Source organism: Microcaecilia unicolor, chromosome 1 (genome assembly GCF_901765095.1).
Source record: "Microcaecilia unicolor chromosome 1, aMicUni1.1, whole genome shotgun sequence".
Classification (NCBI taxonomy): Eukaryota; Metazoa; Chordata; class Amphibia; order Gymnophiona; family Siphonopidae; genus Microcaecilia; species Microcaecilia unicolor.
The window spans coordinates 597427540-597441575 of NC_044031.1; positions in this window are offsets into that span (position 1 = coordinate 597427540).

Sequence of the window (14036 nt, forward strand, 5' to 3'; positions counted from 1 at the left end):
GTTGTACTTCCTTCCACCAACTAACCATTGGGGTTGAGAAACATAACTAATTCCTACACAAATGTTCTCTTTGTGAGCATCTAGCTGGTGTGAACTCACTTCAAAACCTGAACCATCCCAACTGTGACAAAAACAGTAAAAATAAGCAAAGGTGCAATTCCTTTTTCCACCACTAGGGGCTCACAGGGGCATAGAACATATATGTATATAACCATATATGCACGTAACCAGTAATTAGTACCAATTAACACTTGTTAAGGCCAGTTATTGATTGTTATCACCAATTTAACCAATTATTTTATGTATATATCTGTGATCTGTGCATCCAAAATTGTGCACTTTGGTTGCCCTATACAGAACTTGGGGTTATGTCTCAAAGCCTTTTCTGAACTACCCCTGAGACTGAGTACATTCCGATTTGGGCTTCTCAATTCTGGTCTCTACCTTCTCTGTAAAATGGGCTCCATGTATACAAAGACACAAGGACTTTCCAAGTGGTTGCTAAGAAAACAGCAAAAAACTCTAAGGGGTTACTGTTTTTTGCCTCACCCTGTAGACACCTCAGTGTCTGAATAACATTCCTATGAAGAACTATGGTAGGAAGAACCTTAACCATTTACATTGGAGAGTCTGCAGCACGGGTAGACTGACAGTGTTCTGAGCCATTGGGCAATAAAGGCCTTGGGCCCTGAACCACCTATCAAAATTGATTACATTACATTGCAGCTTGAGAAAGGTGAGTCCTTTACTGCTGTGGGCATCTGGGTACAGCTATATTGTTCCAATGGTAAGCCTGCCTCTGGTCTGTAGTCTTTCATTAAGACTCAGAATAAAATGTTTGCTTACTAAGGAGGAAGGGAAAAGAAGGAAGTACTCATTTTTATTTAACACTCACAGTGATTTCAGATCTAAAGCATATACAAATACCTATTAATCACATGACTGAGCACAAAATCCTGACTTGTAGCTTGAGATAATGTCAGCACTTTTCACAAACCACTGCATTATAGTGACAGCCTGTATGTTACCATTAAATTATTGTCATGTTAATAAAATGACAAGACACCGTTTTACACCCTCAGTCTAGTTTTACCACCGAACAGTGAAAATAATTTAGATTACTCTCTGTTCATATTGTAGTTGGAAACATCAGGCCTAATCTTTCATACAGATGGCTCTACAGAAATAGGAACTAATCAGCATCAACAATTTTAATGAAGCAGAAATCTCAAATCAAACTTTCAGAGATCAGTATTCAGTAGTGTCTTATGCAGTTAAAGTTAACTGGACAACTTGTCTGGTTAATCAGATTTTCAAAGACATAGCTGGTTAAATCAGTGACACTGAATATAACCAGAAAATAATAATTTCCTTTAAATCTAATTGTACAGCATGACTTAACCAGTTGCTTTTAACTGAATAGAGCTGAATATTAATGTTTGGATAGACAACGAGTGACTTATTCAGAGGTTCTTTTTACTAAGCCACGGTAAAAAGTGGCCTGCGGTAGTGTGGGCGCGTGTTTTGGGCAGGGGTGTAGCCAGACTTCAGCGGGAGGGGGGGTCCAGAGCCTGAGAAGAGGGGGCACATTTTAGCCCCCCCCCGGCGCCGCCGAACCCCCCCCCCGCCATTGCTGACCCCCCAGCCATTGCCGAACCCCCTGCCACCAACTTTGACCCCCCCCCCACCATTGCCAACCCCCCCGCCACCAACTTTGATCCCCCCTGCCGACGACTCCCCCGACCCCCTCTCCCGCCGCCAACCCGCCATCGCCTACCTTTGCTGATGGGTGACCCCAACCCCCGCCAGCCGAGCCGAGGTCCTCTTCTTCTCAATCCCGCGCATGGCTTCATTCTAGTCTGACGTCAGACTCACAGAAACAGAGGCTTCGTTCTGTTTCTGTAAGTCTGACGTCCTGCACGCACAAAGTGCAGAACATCAGACTAGAACGAAGCCTTATGCAGGATTGGGAAGAAGAGGACCTCAGCTCGGCTGGCGGGGGTTGGGGTCCCCCGCCAGCAAAGGTAGGCGATGGCGGGTTGCTGGTGGGAGGGGGGTCGAGGGGGTCAGCGACAGGGGGGTCCAGGGGCAAATCTACGGGGGCCCAGGCCCCTGTGGCCCCATACTGGCTATGCCACTGGTTTTGGGTGTGAGTTGGGCCATTTTTTACTGCAGCTGGGAAAAAGAGCTTTTTTTTAATGGGTCAGGAAATAGACATTAAAACTAGCACATGCCTATTTACGGCCTTAGCCCTTACCACCACCCATTGACCTAGTGGTAAGGGCTCACATGCTACCCACGCGGTAACCATGCAGCACGTGCCAACTGCTGATTACCGCCAGGAATTCCCCCCTTTCCCCCCTCCCCCCATGGTTGAAAATAAAAAATTATTTTCTACCATGGGATTCGGTACATGCCACACTCAGAATTACCACTGGGAGAACGTGCTAGCCTGGTGGTAGTGCCGCTTTGACATGCACTACCTGCACGTTAGCCTTCCTACGCTTTAGTAAAAGTGCCCCTCAGTTAACTCCCCAAATTAATCAGATTTATGATTTAAATGCAAACCCCTTATACAGAAACATGATCCCTTAGTGGTAGTACAGTAGGCTCCATGGGGTTTTGTGGGGTATTTTGGGGGTAGCGGTTCAGATTTTTGGGGGCTCGATCAGGGGGATCAAAGGAAAGGGCTTTGGATCAGGGGGTGCTCATTCAGGAGGCTTTGGACTGGGGCCTTTGGATTGGAATAGGTTGTGATCAAGCAAGGGTGTTTGATCAGGTGGCTGCAGGTGCTAATCCGGGGGAGGGGAAGTTGATTGGGGGAGTCTGGGTGCAACTCAGGGGAGTGGGTAGGACATCACCATGCCCCTTTTAAGATACAGTCCAGGAGCATCGGGCCATCCTTTGATGCCCGATGCTCCTGAGGCGTTAAAATAATCCCAGCTTTTGGTTGGGGTTATTTTTTCAGCTATAATACAAAGCATTATATATTTTACATAATGATAACCTGTTTTACATGTGTTTGCGTGCTTTTTATATATTTCTGTGTAGCCCACACTGCTTTGCATGCTTTCTATGTATTTCTATGTAGCCCGCAGTGCCTTTGTTATTGCTGCACTATAGTAAATTAAGTCACGTTAGTGCCCTTTAACATACCTAATACAGGTCGATAACTTCCCTCTAGAATGTGCTAAATTATTACACAACTTGATCTGGCTAAGACAAAGCACTTTTTAAGTCGGTAGTCCTAATGAATGGAGTAAATTAGCTTTGGGCATACAATCGATGACATTCATAAAGAGGATAAATGCATTGGGCCCAACATACAGAAAATGCCAAGCCCCTAAATTTATGCTCCTACATTAGCATCCTAAATACATGACCTTTTTTTTATCTGAAAAGTCATCTTAATTTAGGAGTTTAAAAGTTATGCTCATAAATTTAGGCCTGTCATTCATTTGCCTACATTTATGAGCCTGATTTACAGTATAAGCCTAGTGCTTATAAATCTGTGCTACGCTGATAACTTCTTTTCCCCATCCTAAATTTGCCCCATTGCTACCCACTTTTTATGCTCCTAAATTGAAGACTTTAGTGAAATTTTGAGTAAAAATTTATGCATTCAGCCCTAGTAAATTCTCAAAGAGGCCAACTTAGGAACATAACTCTCAAAGAGGCCCTTTTACTAAAGTTTAGCATGTGCTAATGGCAGTAGTGTGTGCTAAATGCTGCGCATCCTATTTTATTCATATGGGTCACATGGTACTTAGCACACGCTCGAATGACTTCCCTTCTAAGCTATGGCTTCTGAAGCCATTCTGGCTGATGTTTGTGCTGGTATCTGGCCGTCTTGTTCAGGTCCTCAATCTGCATAGAGAGGGAAAGAGGGAAGTCACTATAAACCTACAGAGGTTCTTCTGTCACCTTGCTGGACTTATTGTGGACTCTGAGGATTGACAGGGTTGCTTCCTTCTACTGCTCATATATATGCTCAGCTTCTTAATGATGTGTTTTGAAGGTTCTATGGGCATATCTGGCACAGGGTAGGCTCTCTTAGCATGGATATGGGCCTTTGACATAACTACCTGCTCTGCAATACACCTTCTACTTGTACCTCCTATTCCATTTTTCTCAGGGTGTTACTGTCTCATATGGGCTCTATGCACAATATGTACATGATGGTGAGGGCAGAGCATGCTACGGTGGTCCACTTCTGGTCTGGGTGCCCTATATTTGTATCTCGGAACCTGAGCTCTATATGAGGGAATAAGACAAAACACCACCAAATGTACTTGGAAGTTAGCTAAGGCCTTAGCGAGGTCAGTGTCACAGCTGCAAAGTCCAGCAGTCTTGCTCGACTGACTTCTGACTTCCCTTCTAAGCTCTGGCTTTTTAATAGCAATAATCAAGCATGACTGCACACTCCATAAGGATTACAAATTTGGTGAACAACATACTTCTCTTTCTCACACTTTGCTTGCAACATTTACAGCCCACCTTATCTTCCTTGGCTAGACTACATATACATTTCCTCCCTTACGCTTTGTTTTTCATGTATAGTACATTATGGTTCAGCAATTACAGAGAACAAATAATATTCATAGCTCATTTCCTACAAGGTTACATCTCTCATTAAAATAATAATTTAATAATTCTTCTTTTTATGACTGACACAAACTCTCCATTTCTCCTTGGTCTCCTACTGGACCCCACTGAAACAAATTCTGCACTTTTCCTTAGTCCCCTGCTGGACCTCTTCCATAGTCCTCCCTTTGATTCTGTCTAGAATCACACATAGGAAACCCATTATTGTAAGCAAGAGGCCATACAGCCAGGCAATATTAGGCAGCCAGCTACCTAACCAATCAGAGATAGTTGACAAAAAAATACTATTCCCTGCTGTAGAGTTCTGAATGTTAGAAGACAAATTTCTAAGATCTTAAGTTTCTGTTTGATAAAGGATACTATTATCAGTCAGATGAAAACAACACATTCTGTCAAATTCATCACACCTATGATTGGCCCTAAGGAGCAAATAATCAGTGAGTAGGCAGTTTTGGATAAACACTTTCCTCAACCTATGGATTTCCTGGGTTAAAGCTGTAATGAGAGATGAAGTAAGGTTAATAGTCTTAGCTAAGGCACAAGTGAAATAAGTTAATTCTATATGTATATGAAGTGCCAACTCAGGTATACCAAGGAGGTGATCAAGGCAAACGCTTCAGCTTCAGAAAACAAATGTACTTCAGTGACGGAGGAAAATTGGGTCGTGAGTGCTCTAGGTTGCAATTACCTATCTATCTATCTATCTATCTATCTATCTATCTATCTAACTATCTATCTATCTATCTATCTATATCTATATCTATATCTATATCTATATATATCTGGCTTAGTTTGGTTTGGTTTAGCATATTTTGTTAACAGTTTTATATGAAGGATACAGGTTTGTTTGTTTATCTGTTCCACACTTGATATACCGCCTTTCTGTAAATACAGTCACAGCGGTTTACATATACTATGAGGAAACATACTCTTTTTTCCACTATTTCTTTTTTGCTGAGTATTACACAGGAGACCAGGATAGTTTACGTTAGATGCATTTACAAAAAGAAAGCAATCAGCTGCAGTGGTAACAGTAACAAGCAGTATGGAATGGCTGATCATTAGTGTAAATGGAGGGAGTCCATAGATTATAGAGTACTCTAGAGAATGTGAAATCCTCACAATTAGACAACCCATTAAGACTGGTAACTTCCTGAATAGTGCAGAAGGAAGATGATACCCCAATAAAACAAGCTGTCAAGGGGTTCCATTTGATGTCTGATATCTCAATTTGCAATTCAGTATTGTTTTAGTTAATAATAACAAAAGGTATACATTAAGGGGTGAATTCTATATATGGAGCTGAAAAAAAGCATTATTCTATAAGCCAAACTTAAAGTTAGGCGCAAATGAGTGGAGTTGAACGGGTACATGTGAAGCGTCTGTTTACACTTTCCAAAAATACTAGGACTAGGGGGCATGCGATGAAGCTACAATGTAGTAAATTTAAAACGAGTTGGAGAAAATGTTTCTTCACTCAATGTGTAATTACTCTGGAATTCGTTGCCAGAGAATGTGGTAAAGGCGGTTAGCTTAGCGGAGTTTTAAAAAGGTTTGGACGGCTTCCTAAAGGAAAAGTCCATAGACCGTTATTAAATGGACTTGGGGAAAACCCACTATTTCTGGGATAAGCAGTATAAAATGTTTTGTACATTTTTGGGATCTTGCCAGGTATTTGTGACCTGGATTAGCCACTGTTGGAAACAGGATGCTGGGCTCGATGGACCTTTGGTCTTTCCCAATATGGCAATACTTATGTACTTTAGAAAAGCACTTACACCTGAGAATTGCGCTTAACTTTTGGCACAGCCATGTGCACCACATGAAATGTGGGGCAAATGTACATGCTTAAATTAGGCGTGTATCCCCTCTTATTCTATAACAATATGTGTAAATGCTCGGAATGCCCCTGCTCTGCCCATGCCCTTAAATTTTTTTACTTGTGGGTAAATTTTAAGTGCAGATCCCATGCCTAACTTTATGCATTTAAATTCCAATTAAATCTAATTAGTGACAATAATTGCTTGTTATTGGTGCTAATTAGTTTGCTGTTGAATTAAATGGCATGCAAACTGAGTGCATGCTCAATTTGCACACACAAGTTTTGGTGACCTTTATAGAATTAAGGGGTAATTGCCTAATTCAGTGCCTTCTTGTAGTTCAAAGTTCAAGAACAGAAATAAGTATAGTTCCTCATTTTCTTTACGCTTGGGACACAATGTAGAGGATATATCCCTTGCAACACCCAGTTAAGCAATCTATAACATTCAGATAAGCTTTTTGTAAATAACCTTTGATCTTCATTCTCCTTCATCAGTTCATCCCTTTGATCCCAGGAGGGATCACTCATTTGTCTTAAATATGCCAATTCTACCTGAGAGGGAATGAGGAAGACAACCCTGTAATGATGGACTGCATTAACAAAATTAAAAAAACAATTCTTATTCAAATATCTTATCCTCATAAAATACTGCTTGTTCCAAAGTGTACATGCAAATATACTTAAGGTTTCATTCTGTCAAGAACATATCACACCTAAGGGAACTCTTCATGTACAAGAAAAAATTGCTATCCGCATGCTCTCCTAAAGGCACTTTGACGAGTGCAGCCTGGGTTACTCTGGACATCTGCAGGCTGTGCCCACAAGTAGAGGCGTTAAAGCCTGGGTGACCGTGCTAGAATTTCTCATACTCTCACGTTCAGCATTCCATTCCATAATCCAGAAACTTCCACCTCTGGATGAGGAAAGTCGTTAAGACTCAGTCATGAGGCAGTATTTGTTGAAGGAGCCATGGCCCTCATCTCTTATCAGCAGATGGTATCTTCTATTTTTTCACTGCACTCATGCCAGGTCTACCATCAGCTAGGGGGCAAAGAGAACAGGGTCTCTTGAAGTGAGTAAAAATAAGAAATAGAAATAAGACTCAAGAAAGGATGAATATATACTGTTTTTGCCCCTAAAATTTACTATTGCTTTCTTTCAAGTTTTTTTTCCCCACAAACCTAGCAATAATCCCAATAATAACACATGGAACAATACTTAATAAGTGCTAAAGGAAAAAAATAAACTACAATGCAATGAAAATAAGTTCTTAGCTGCAAGAAAAATAAAAACAAGCTATGAAGCTATACTGCTCTGTCTCATAACATTTTGTTGCGATTGTAGATGATGAGTCTTGTGGCAGATGATCTCACAACAGTTATTCAGTTCCCTGTGGGAGCTGATAAGGAGAAGGTCCTGATGCTGCAAATTATGTGGATCCATGATGGGCTGTGATATTTGGCTATGAGTCTTCTTTGTGTATTCCTTTCCCTTTGTATGCTGTATAGTCAGCCTAGTGTATTCCCATGTGAGGACTCCCTGTATTGTTGTATGCTGTAGGTACAGCCTAGTTCCCTTGTGTGCTGAATGGTTCAGCCTAGAGTGTATTCCTATAGTTGGTTTCCTTTTTCCTTGAGTGCTGTGTTGTATAAGCCTAGAGTGTTTCCTTCTGGGGCTTCCTGTATTCTTGTTCGCCTGTGGCACAGCCTTGTATACCTTTAGAGGCTTCTGCCTCTCACTCTTTCCTTTGTGACTCTACTCTGCTCTGTGTGCGCTGCTTGTGGCCCAGTTCCATGTGGAACCCTTGTTATTCTTTCTCTCTTCCCAGAATGTGACTCGGTTCCTGGTCGGCTGTAAGGCCCGCTTGCTTGGTCTCTGCGTGAGTGGGTTCCCGATCAGCCGTGAGGCCCGCCTGAATGCTCTATCGTTCCCTTTCTGTTGGTGCCTGTTGGCTGTTGTGAGTGTGCGGGGTTTGGTGGCTGGGGTGGTGCGTAGGGCCTGTTTGGTCCACCCTAGGCCTTGGCCTAAATCCTATACTAGGCCTTGGCCTGGGCTCAAGGGCTCACGTCCGGAATAACATATTCACAGCTTGTTCCCTCCAACATTATAGCTCTCATCAAAAGAAGAATGTAATAATCCTTTAAATGACTGACACAACTCTTCATTTCTCCTTGGTTTCCTACTGGACCCCACTGAAACAAATTCTGCACTTTTCCTTGGTCCCCTACTGGAACTCTTCCACACTACAATGTGAGATCAGGGTTTGAAGCTTGGACCAACATAGAGCAGCTAAAATTTGTTGAGTGGTCATGCTAACAATTGTTGTTCCTGTGAGTATATTTGCTCCCCTTTCCCCTACTCTTCAATGCATCTTCATGGTGCTACCCTCCCCCTCCCCTAAAGATGGTTTTGCCACTCCCACTTTTTCACTCCCCTTTTTTACTCCTATGAGGCACTGTACCAGTATTGTGTTTCTTATTAGTGTTTTAATTAGGAGGGATGGGTGGGCATGGTTAATGGCTCCCAGACCAGACAGATGGCTGACATGAGAACACTGCTTCTAGGGTCTTTGGCATCCCCCTTCATGAAGGGCTACAAGTACTGTCAGACTGAGGTGCATATATGTTGTCAATGCATGTGGGAACTTGTGTATGGCCAGTGAAATGGGATTTTCCTTGAGAGTGTGGCTGGGTCATTTTGCTGCATGATGACAGTTTCAGACACATCTGTTTCCCATTGTGATAGTCCTGTAATCTGTAGTCCTTCCAGTGGTAGTTGGTTGTTCGATACTCTCCAGCTGACCAGCAGTTGCTATGCCTGAAATACGGATTATCAACATTCAACCAGTCTTCCCAAACACTATATCCAGGTCTCCTTCTGGACTTAAGTTCTTTTCTGCCCTTCCCCAAGGTGAGTCCTTTTGGGAAGACGAAAACATCCTAGTTCTCCACAGTCACTAGGGTCTTATTCAGTTCATACCAATGTCCAAACAAACAAACAAACCTGTGGCAACAATCATCCTGGATGGCTTGGTTCAAATAAAAGCTTTCCAAACAATCACATGAAGAGGCTCATTTTCAAAATAGAAAAATATCCAAGTGGCACAAAGAGGCAAACATTTTTTTCTTCAAAACCTCCAAATTTCTATATTCAAAACAGATTTTAAAGATGTTTTTCTATGCAGTTCATTTGCAGGTGCCCAAATCACAAGGGGGCATGTCAGAGTGTGTTGGAGGCGGGATTTGGACATTCCCAAGACTTGGACTTTTTTTTTTGCAAAGCAAAAATGTCCAGGGCTAAAAGATGTTTTGGTCCAGACCTGTTTCAACATGACCAAGTCACAGAAAGGTGTCCTAAATAACCAAATGACTACTGGAAGGATTAAGTCATGACCCCCCCCCCCCCTTTCTCCTCCAGTGGTCACTGACCTCCCTCCTACCCCCCAAAGATGTGAAAGAAACAGTACATACCAGTGTCCATGACAGCATCAGATGTTATGGCCAGTCCTATTAGAGCAGCAAGCAGGTCTCTGAAGTAGCCTAGTGGTTGGTGCAGTGGACTGTAGAGAAGGGAACTTAGGCCCATATCCTTCTCTAACTGTTACACCTACTGTACTCACATATAGTTGATACATGCAGTCATAAGGTCTCTTGTAGTGGTGTATTGTTGGCTAAAGTAAGTTTTTGGTGGGTTTTGGAGGGCTCACCATACAGAGCTTATCCTCTTTTGGGAATTAAAGGAACTGTTCTTAAATGGTTCACTTCTTTTCTGGACCACCGTTTTTTTTTTTTTTTTTTTTTTGCAGTTGTTCAATCTATATCCTCCTCTGCTTCCCGTGCACTTTCCTGCAGGGTTCTACAAGGGTCGGTTCTCTCTCCTTCTCTATTCAATCTCTTTGTTAGTCTGTTAGCACTGCTTATTCAGACTTTTGGCATCAGTACTTACTCATATGCTGATGACTTTCTCTTGATTTTTTACTCTGATTCATTATCACTTAATTTAGGACCACTTCAAGATTGTCTGCAGGAGGTTGCTGTCTGGCTACAGGACCATCATCTGGTTCTCAACCCTGAGAAGACTGTGGCTTGCTGGATCACAGGCTACTCCCCTATTCCTTCCATAGTACCAATGCTTTTTGATAGACAGATTATTCCTGTCACTTCCTTCAGCTATCTCAGAATAACTTTTGACTCTGCCCTATCATTCACATTGCAAATATCCTCAGGCTATGAAGGCTGGTTTCTTTTTTCATTGACGTCTCAGATCAGTTCGTAGTTTGGTAGATTCAGCTTCACTCTGTTCCTTGTTCTATGCTTATATAAACTCTCGTTAAGACTATTATAATTCCATTTATGCCGGTATTACCAAGGCAAACTTAAAATGTCTTCAAACACTTCAAAACACTGCAGCTCGTATCATTTGTCATGCAAGTTGCTACAATCATGTTTCTCCATTGCTGCAATGCCTCCACTGGCTGCCTATAGAATTTTTGCAATTATACATAAGGTTCTACACACCTTCACTCCTTCTTACTTGGTTTCTCTAATTGAACCTTACACTCACTCTCAAACCCTTCACTCACTTATGAATAATAGACTTTTCATACCTCACCCTTCTAAGGCACGATAGGAGTCCTTTTGATCATCTGCTTTTTTTCTTTCTTGCACCTGCCTTCTGGAACTCGCTTCCTCAACATTTAAGATGAGAAGACTCATATATCTTTCTGAGCCTCTTTGAAAACCTATTTTTTCAAACTTTTTTGGGGGCTATAATGTTTTTCTCACGTGAATTCCTGCAACGGGGGGGGGGGGGGGGGGTGTCCTTCAGTGAATGTGCTTTCCTATTTTTTTATGGCAGTGCTATCTAGGTTTCTTTTTATGTTATGCCTACGTATTGTAAACCTTCTCGTTTTGCATGCAAGAGAAGAGGTATAGCAAATTGAATAAACGATAAATGAATACAAGGAGGTAATGGTGAGATGTGTACCTGGGACCTTTTATGTGAAGTTCACTGCAGTGCCCCCTAAGGTGCCCCACTGCTCTGCTGGGATATTTGTGTGGCCAGTCTACTAAGACTGCTGGCCCCTCATATGTCTCAATGGCTTGTTTTTATGTGTTTGTCCTTTGAAACTTTTTTTTTCTTTTCAAAAATGGTCACAAAAGAAAAATGCACTAAGCACAAAGCATCTACAAAAAGGTTTGGGAAATGGCCATTTTTGAAACAAAAAAAACATTTTTCTTGTTTGAAAATTGCTGTTTGCCACTTGATTTTTAGATGTTTTCAGCAAAGTGTCCAAAATTAGATTTAGAAATCATATTGAAAATGCCCCTTCCCATGAAAAGAGAAGCCCGGCTTGCTAGCTTGCCTTCCACCATCCTCATATCTCCTGGAATCTATTCCTCCTTCCGGGGATACATCTTCCCATAGGCAAGAAATAACAAAATAAAACAAATGACTCTGCAATTTTATTTATTTGGATTTAGCTCATACCTTTTTCAGTGGTAGCTTGAAGTGAGTTACACTTAGGTATGCTAAGTATTTACCTGATCCTTTAGGGCTTATAATAAATATTTGCACCTGAGGCAACAGTGGATTTAAATGACTTGCCCATGATCTCAAGGAGCGGCAGTGGTACTTCCTTGGTTGTCAGCCTGATGCTCTAACCACTAGGTTACTCCTCCACTACATGCCATAGTCTACTTGAGGATCAAACGAAGATTGTACACCCTCTAGGACAGAAATAAAAACTAAAGCACCTGAATGTAATACACCTTGAACCAGTACTGAAAAGTCATGAGATAAATCCATTTGCCTAAGCTGAACACAAAAGCAAGGAGATCCTGAAAAAATAGAGTAGAGAGCAGCTAGTATGAGACTATACAGAGTGTCATTCAGCTGAAGAGAAATAACTGGTATGCGTGCATAAAGGCTCATGACCTAGGTCTGACATTCCTAGAGAGTCACAAATGGGTCAGGTTTTCCAGGGATCCCTAATAAATATGTGTAATGCTCCTTTACTGGGTGCACCTGGATTCGGGGTCCAACCTGGCTGGAACCTTCCGAAGGCAGTCTCTGTCGGTCCCTAATTCACTGTGGCTCTTGGTGCCTCCACCTGGTGAAGGAAACATTAGCGAGTGGGATTACCGTCTTCTCTCCCCCACCAGGAAACCAAAGAGAAATGCCAATCCACAAGAGGAAAGTGCATGGAATAAAGCTGGCTATCAAACCCCTCAGGTTGGGTTGGGGGTAGGTAATCGGGCCTAGGAAGGCAATCTGTAGGTTTTGAGAGACACTTACTATTTCGAGTTTAAAGAATACACCAGGGTCAGCAGCTTATGCAAAAACTCCAACTATTTATTCTTCATCTGCGCAACAGCAGGAACATCAAACCGTATGAACTCTCTAACATTAAATGTAATTCTTTGAAAATCACACTCCTAATATTCCCCAGGGGAACTCCTATATTCTCCTCCGTTGGATATATTTACAGCTACTGTTCAGCAGGATTATGTACACTTTTTACAGGCTCGTATCCCAGAGAATAGTGTCCCAAAGGCTGTGATCTTCTGTATTTCATGGGTCCAGACCCCCTGTGGCCTGACCTTTCTCCAGTGGTGGCCCCCACTTTGGATCTACCCTGGTCTTGGGATGGGCAATCCCTGGATCCCAGGCTGGGTCTCTCCTCTGCCCACCTGTAGCTCCACACGTCCTCAGTTGCCGCTTGCAAGAGCCACAACTCCCCTTTACTGCCAGTGGTCACACTTATCCCCTTCAGGATTCCCCTTTACTCCTCCAGGTCTGTTGGCAGGGGACCATCAGGCAACCAAATACCCCCCCCCCCCCAGGGGCAAACTACCTCTTTTCTTTTCTGCTCCACCTCCCCTGCCACTCATATGTAGCAGGGCACTATTCCTCTGCATCTTACTGCAAACCACTCCCCCTGGGCTGTGCCTTCCCCCACCCAGGGATCTCCCAGTAACTCCCCCCAGTGACTCTCATTCAGGGATTCTATCCTACTAGTAATCCCTATCTAATAGGGGATTACATATGCATGAGATAGATTTGAATATAATGAAATTAGTAAGCATGCAAACCTAGCTCATTTCTTTGTTAAGAATACTCTGCTAACTCAAAGCATTTGCAGTCCTTGAGGACCAGAAGTGATTCCCACTGATTTGGGCAATAGAATACTAGTTCTGCAAGCCCTTATGGCTGAGATTGGATGTTGTCAAAATCATTAAGACATGGATCAATTTGTCCCATGAATACCAAGTTGAAGACAGGATTTGGATGGCATAACAAGGGGTGGAGTAGTTCTTTATGTCAAAAAATAATATCAAAGTAACCAAAATGCTAGGGGCATGGAAAGATGAAGAGATGTTGAGTTGTTAACTATTTGAGGATGAAATGACATAATCTATACTGGAATACTCTTTGTACTAATGATTCAGGCAGAGGAACCAGATAGAAATCTGGTCAAAGATATTCAAAAGGTGGAAAATGTAGGACAAATCACCAACAATTACTGAATTACAAGCCAGAATTACATATCCAGCTCTTTAGATAGCAAGATCCTTTTAAGCTCATTTTGGTTTTCATTAGAGGTATA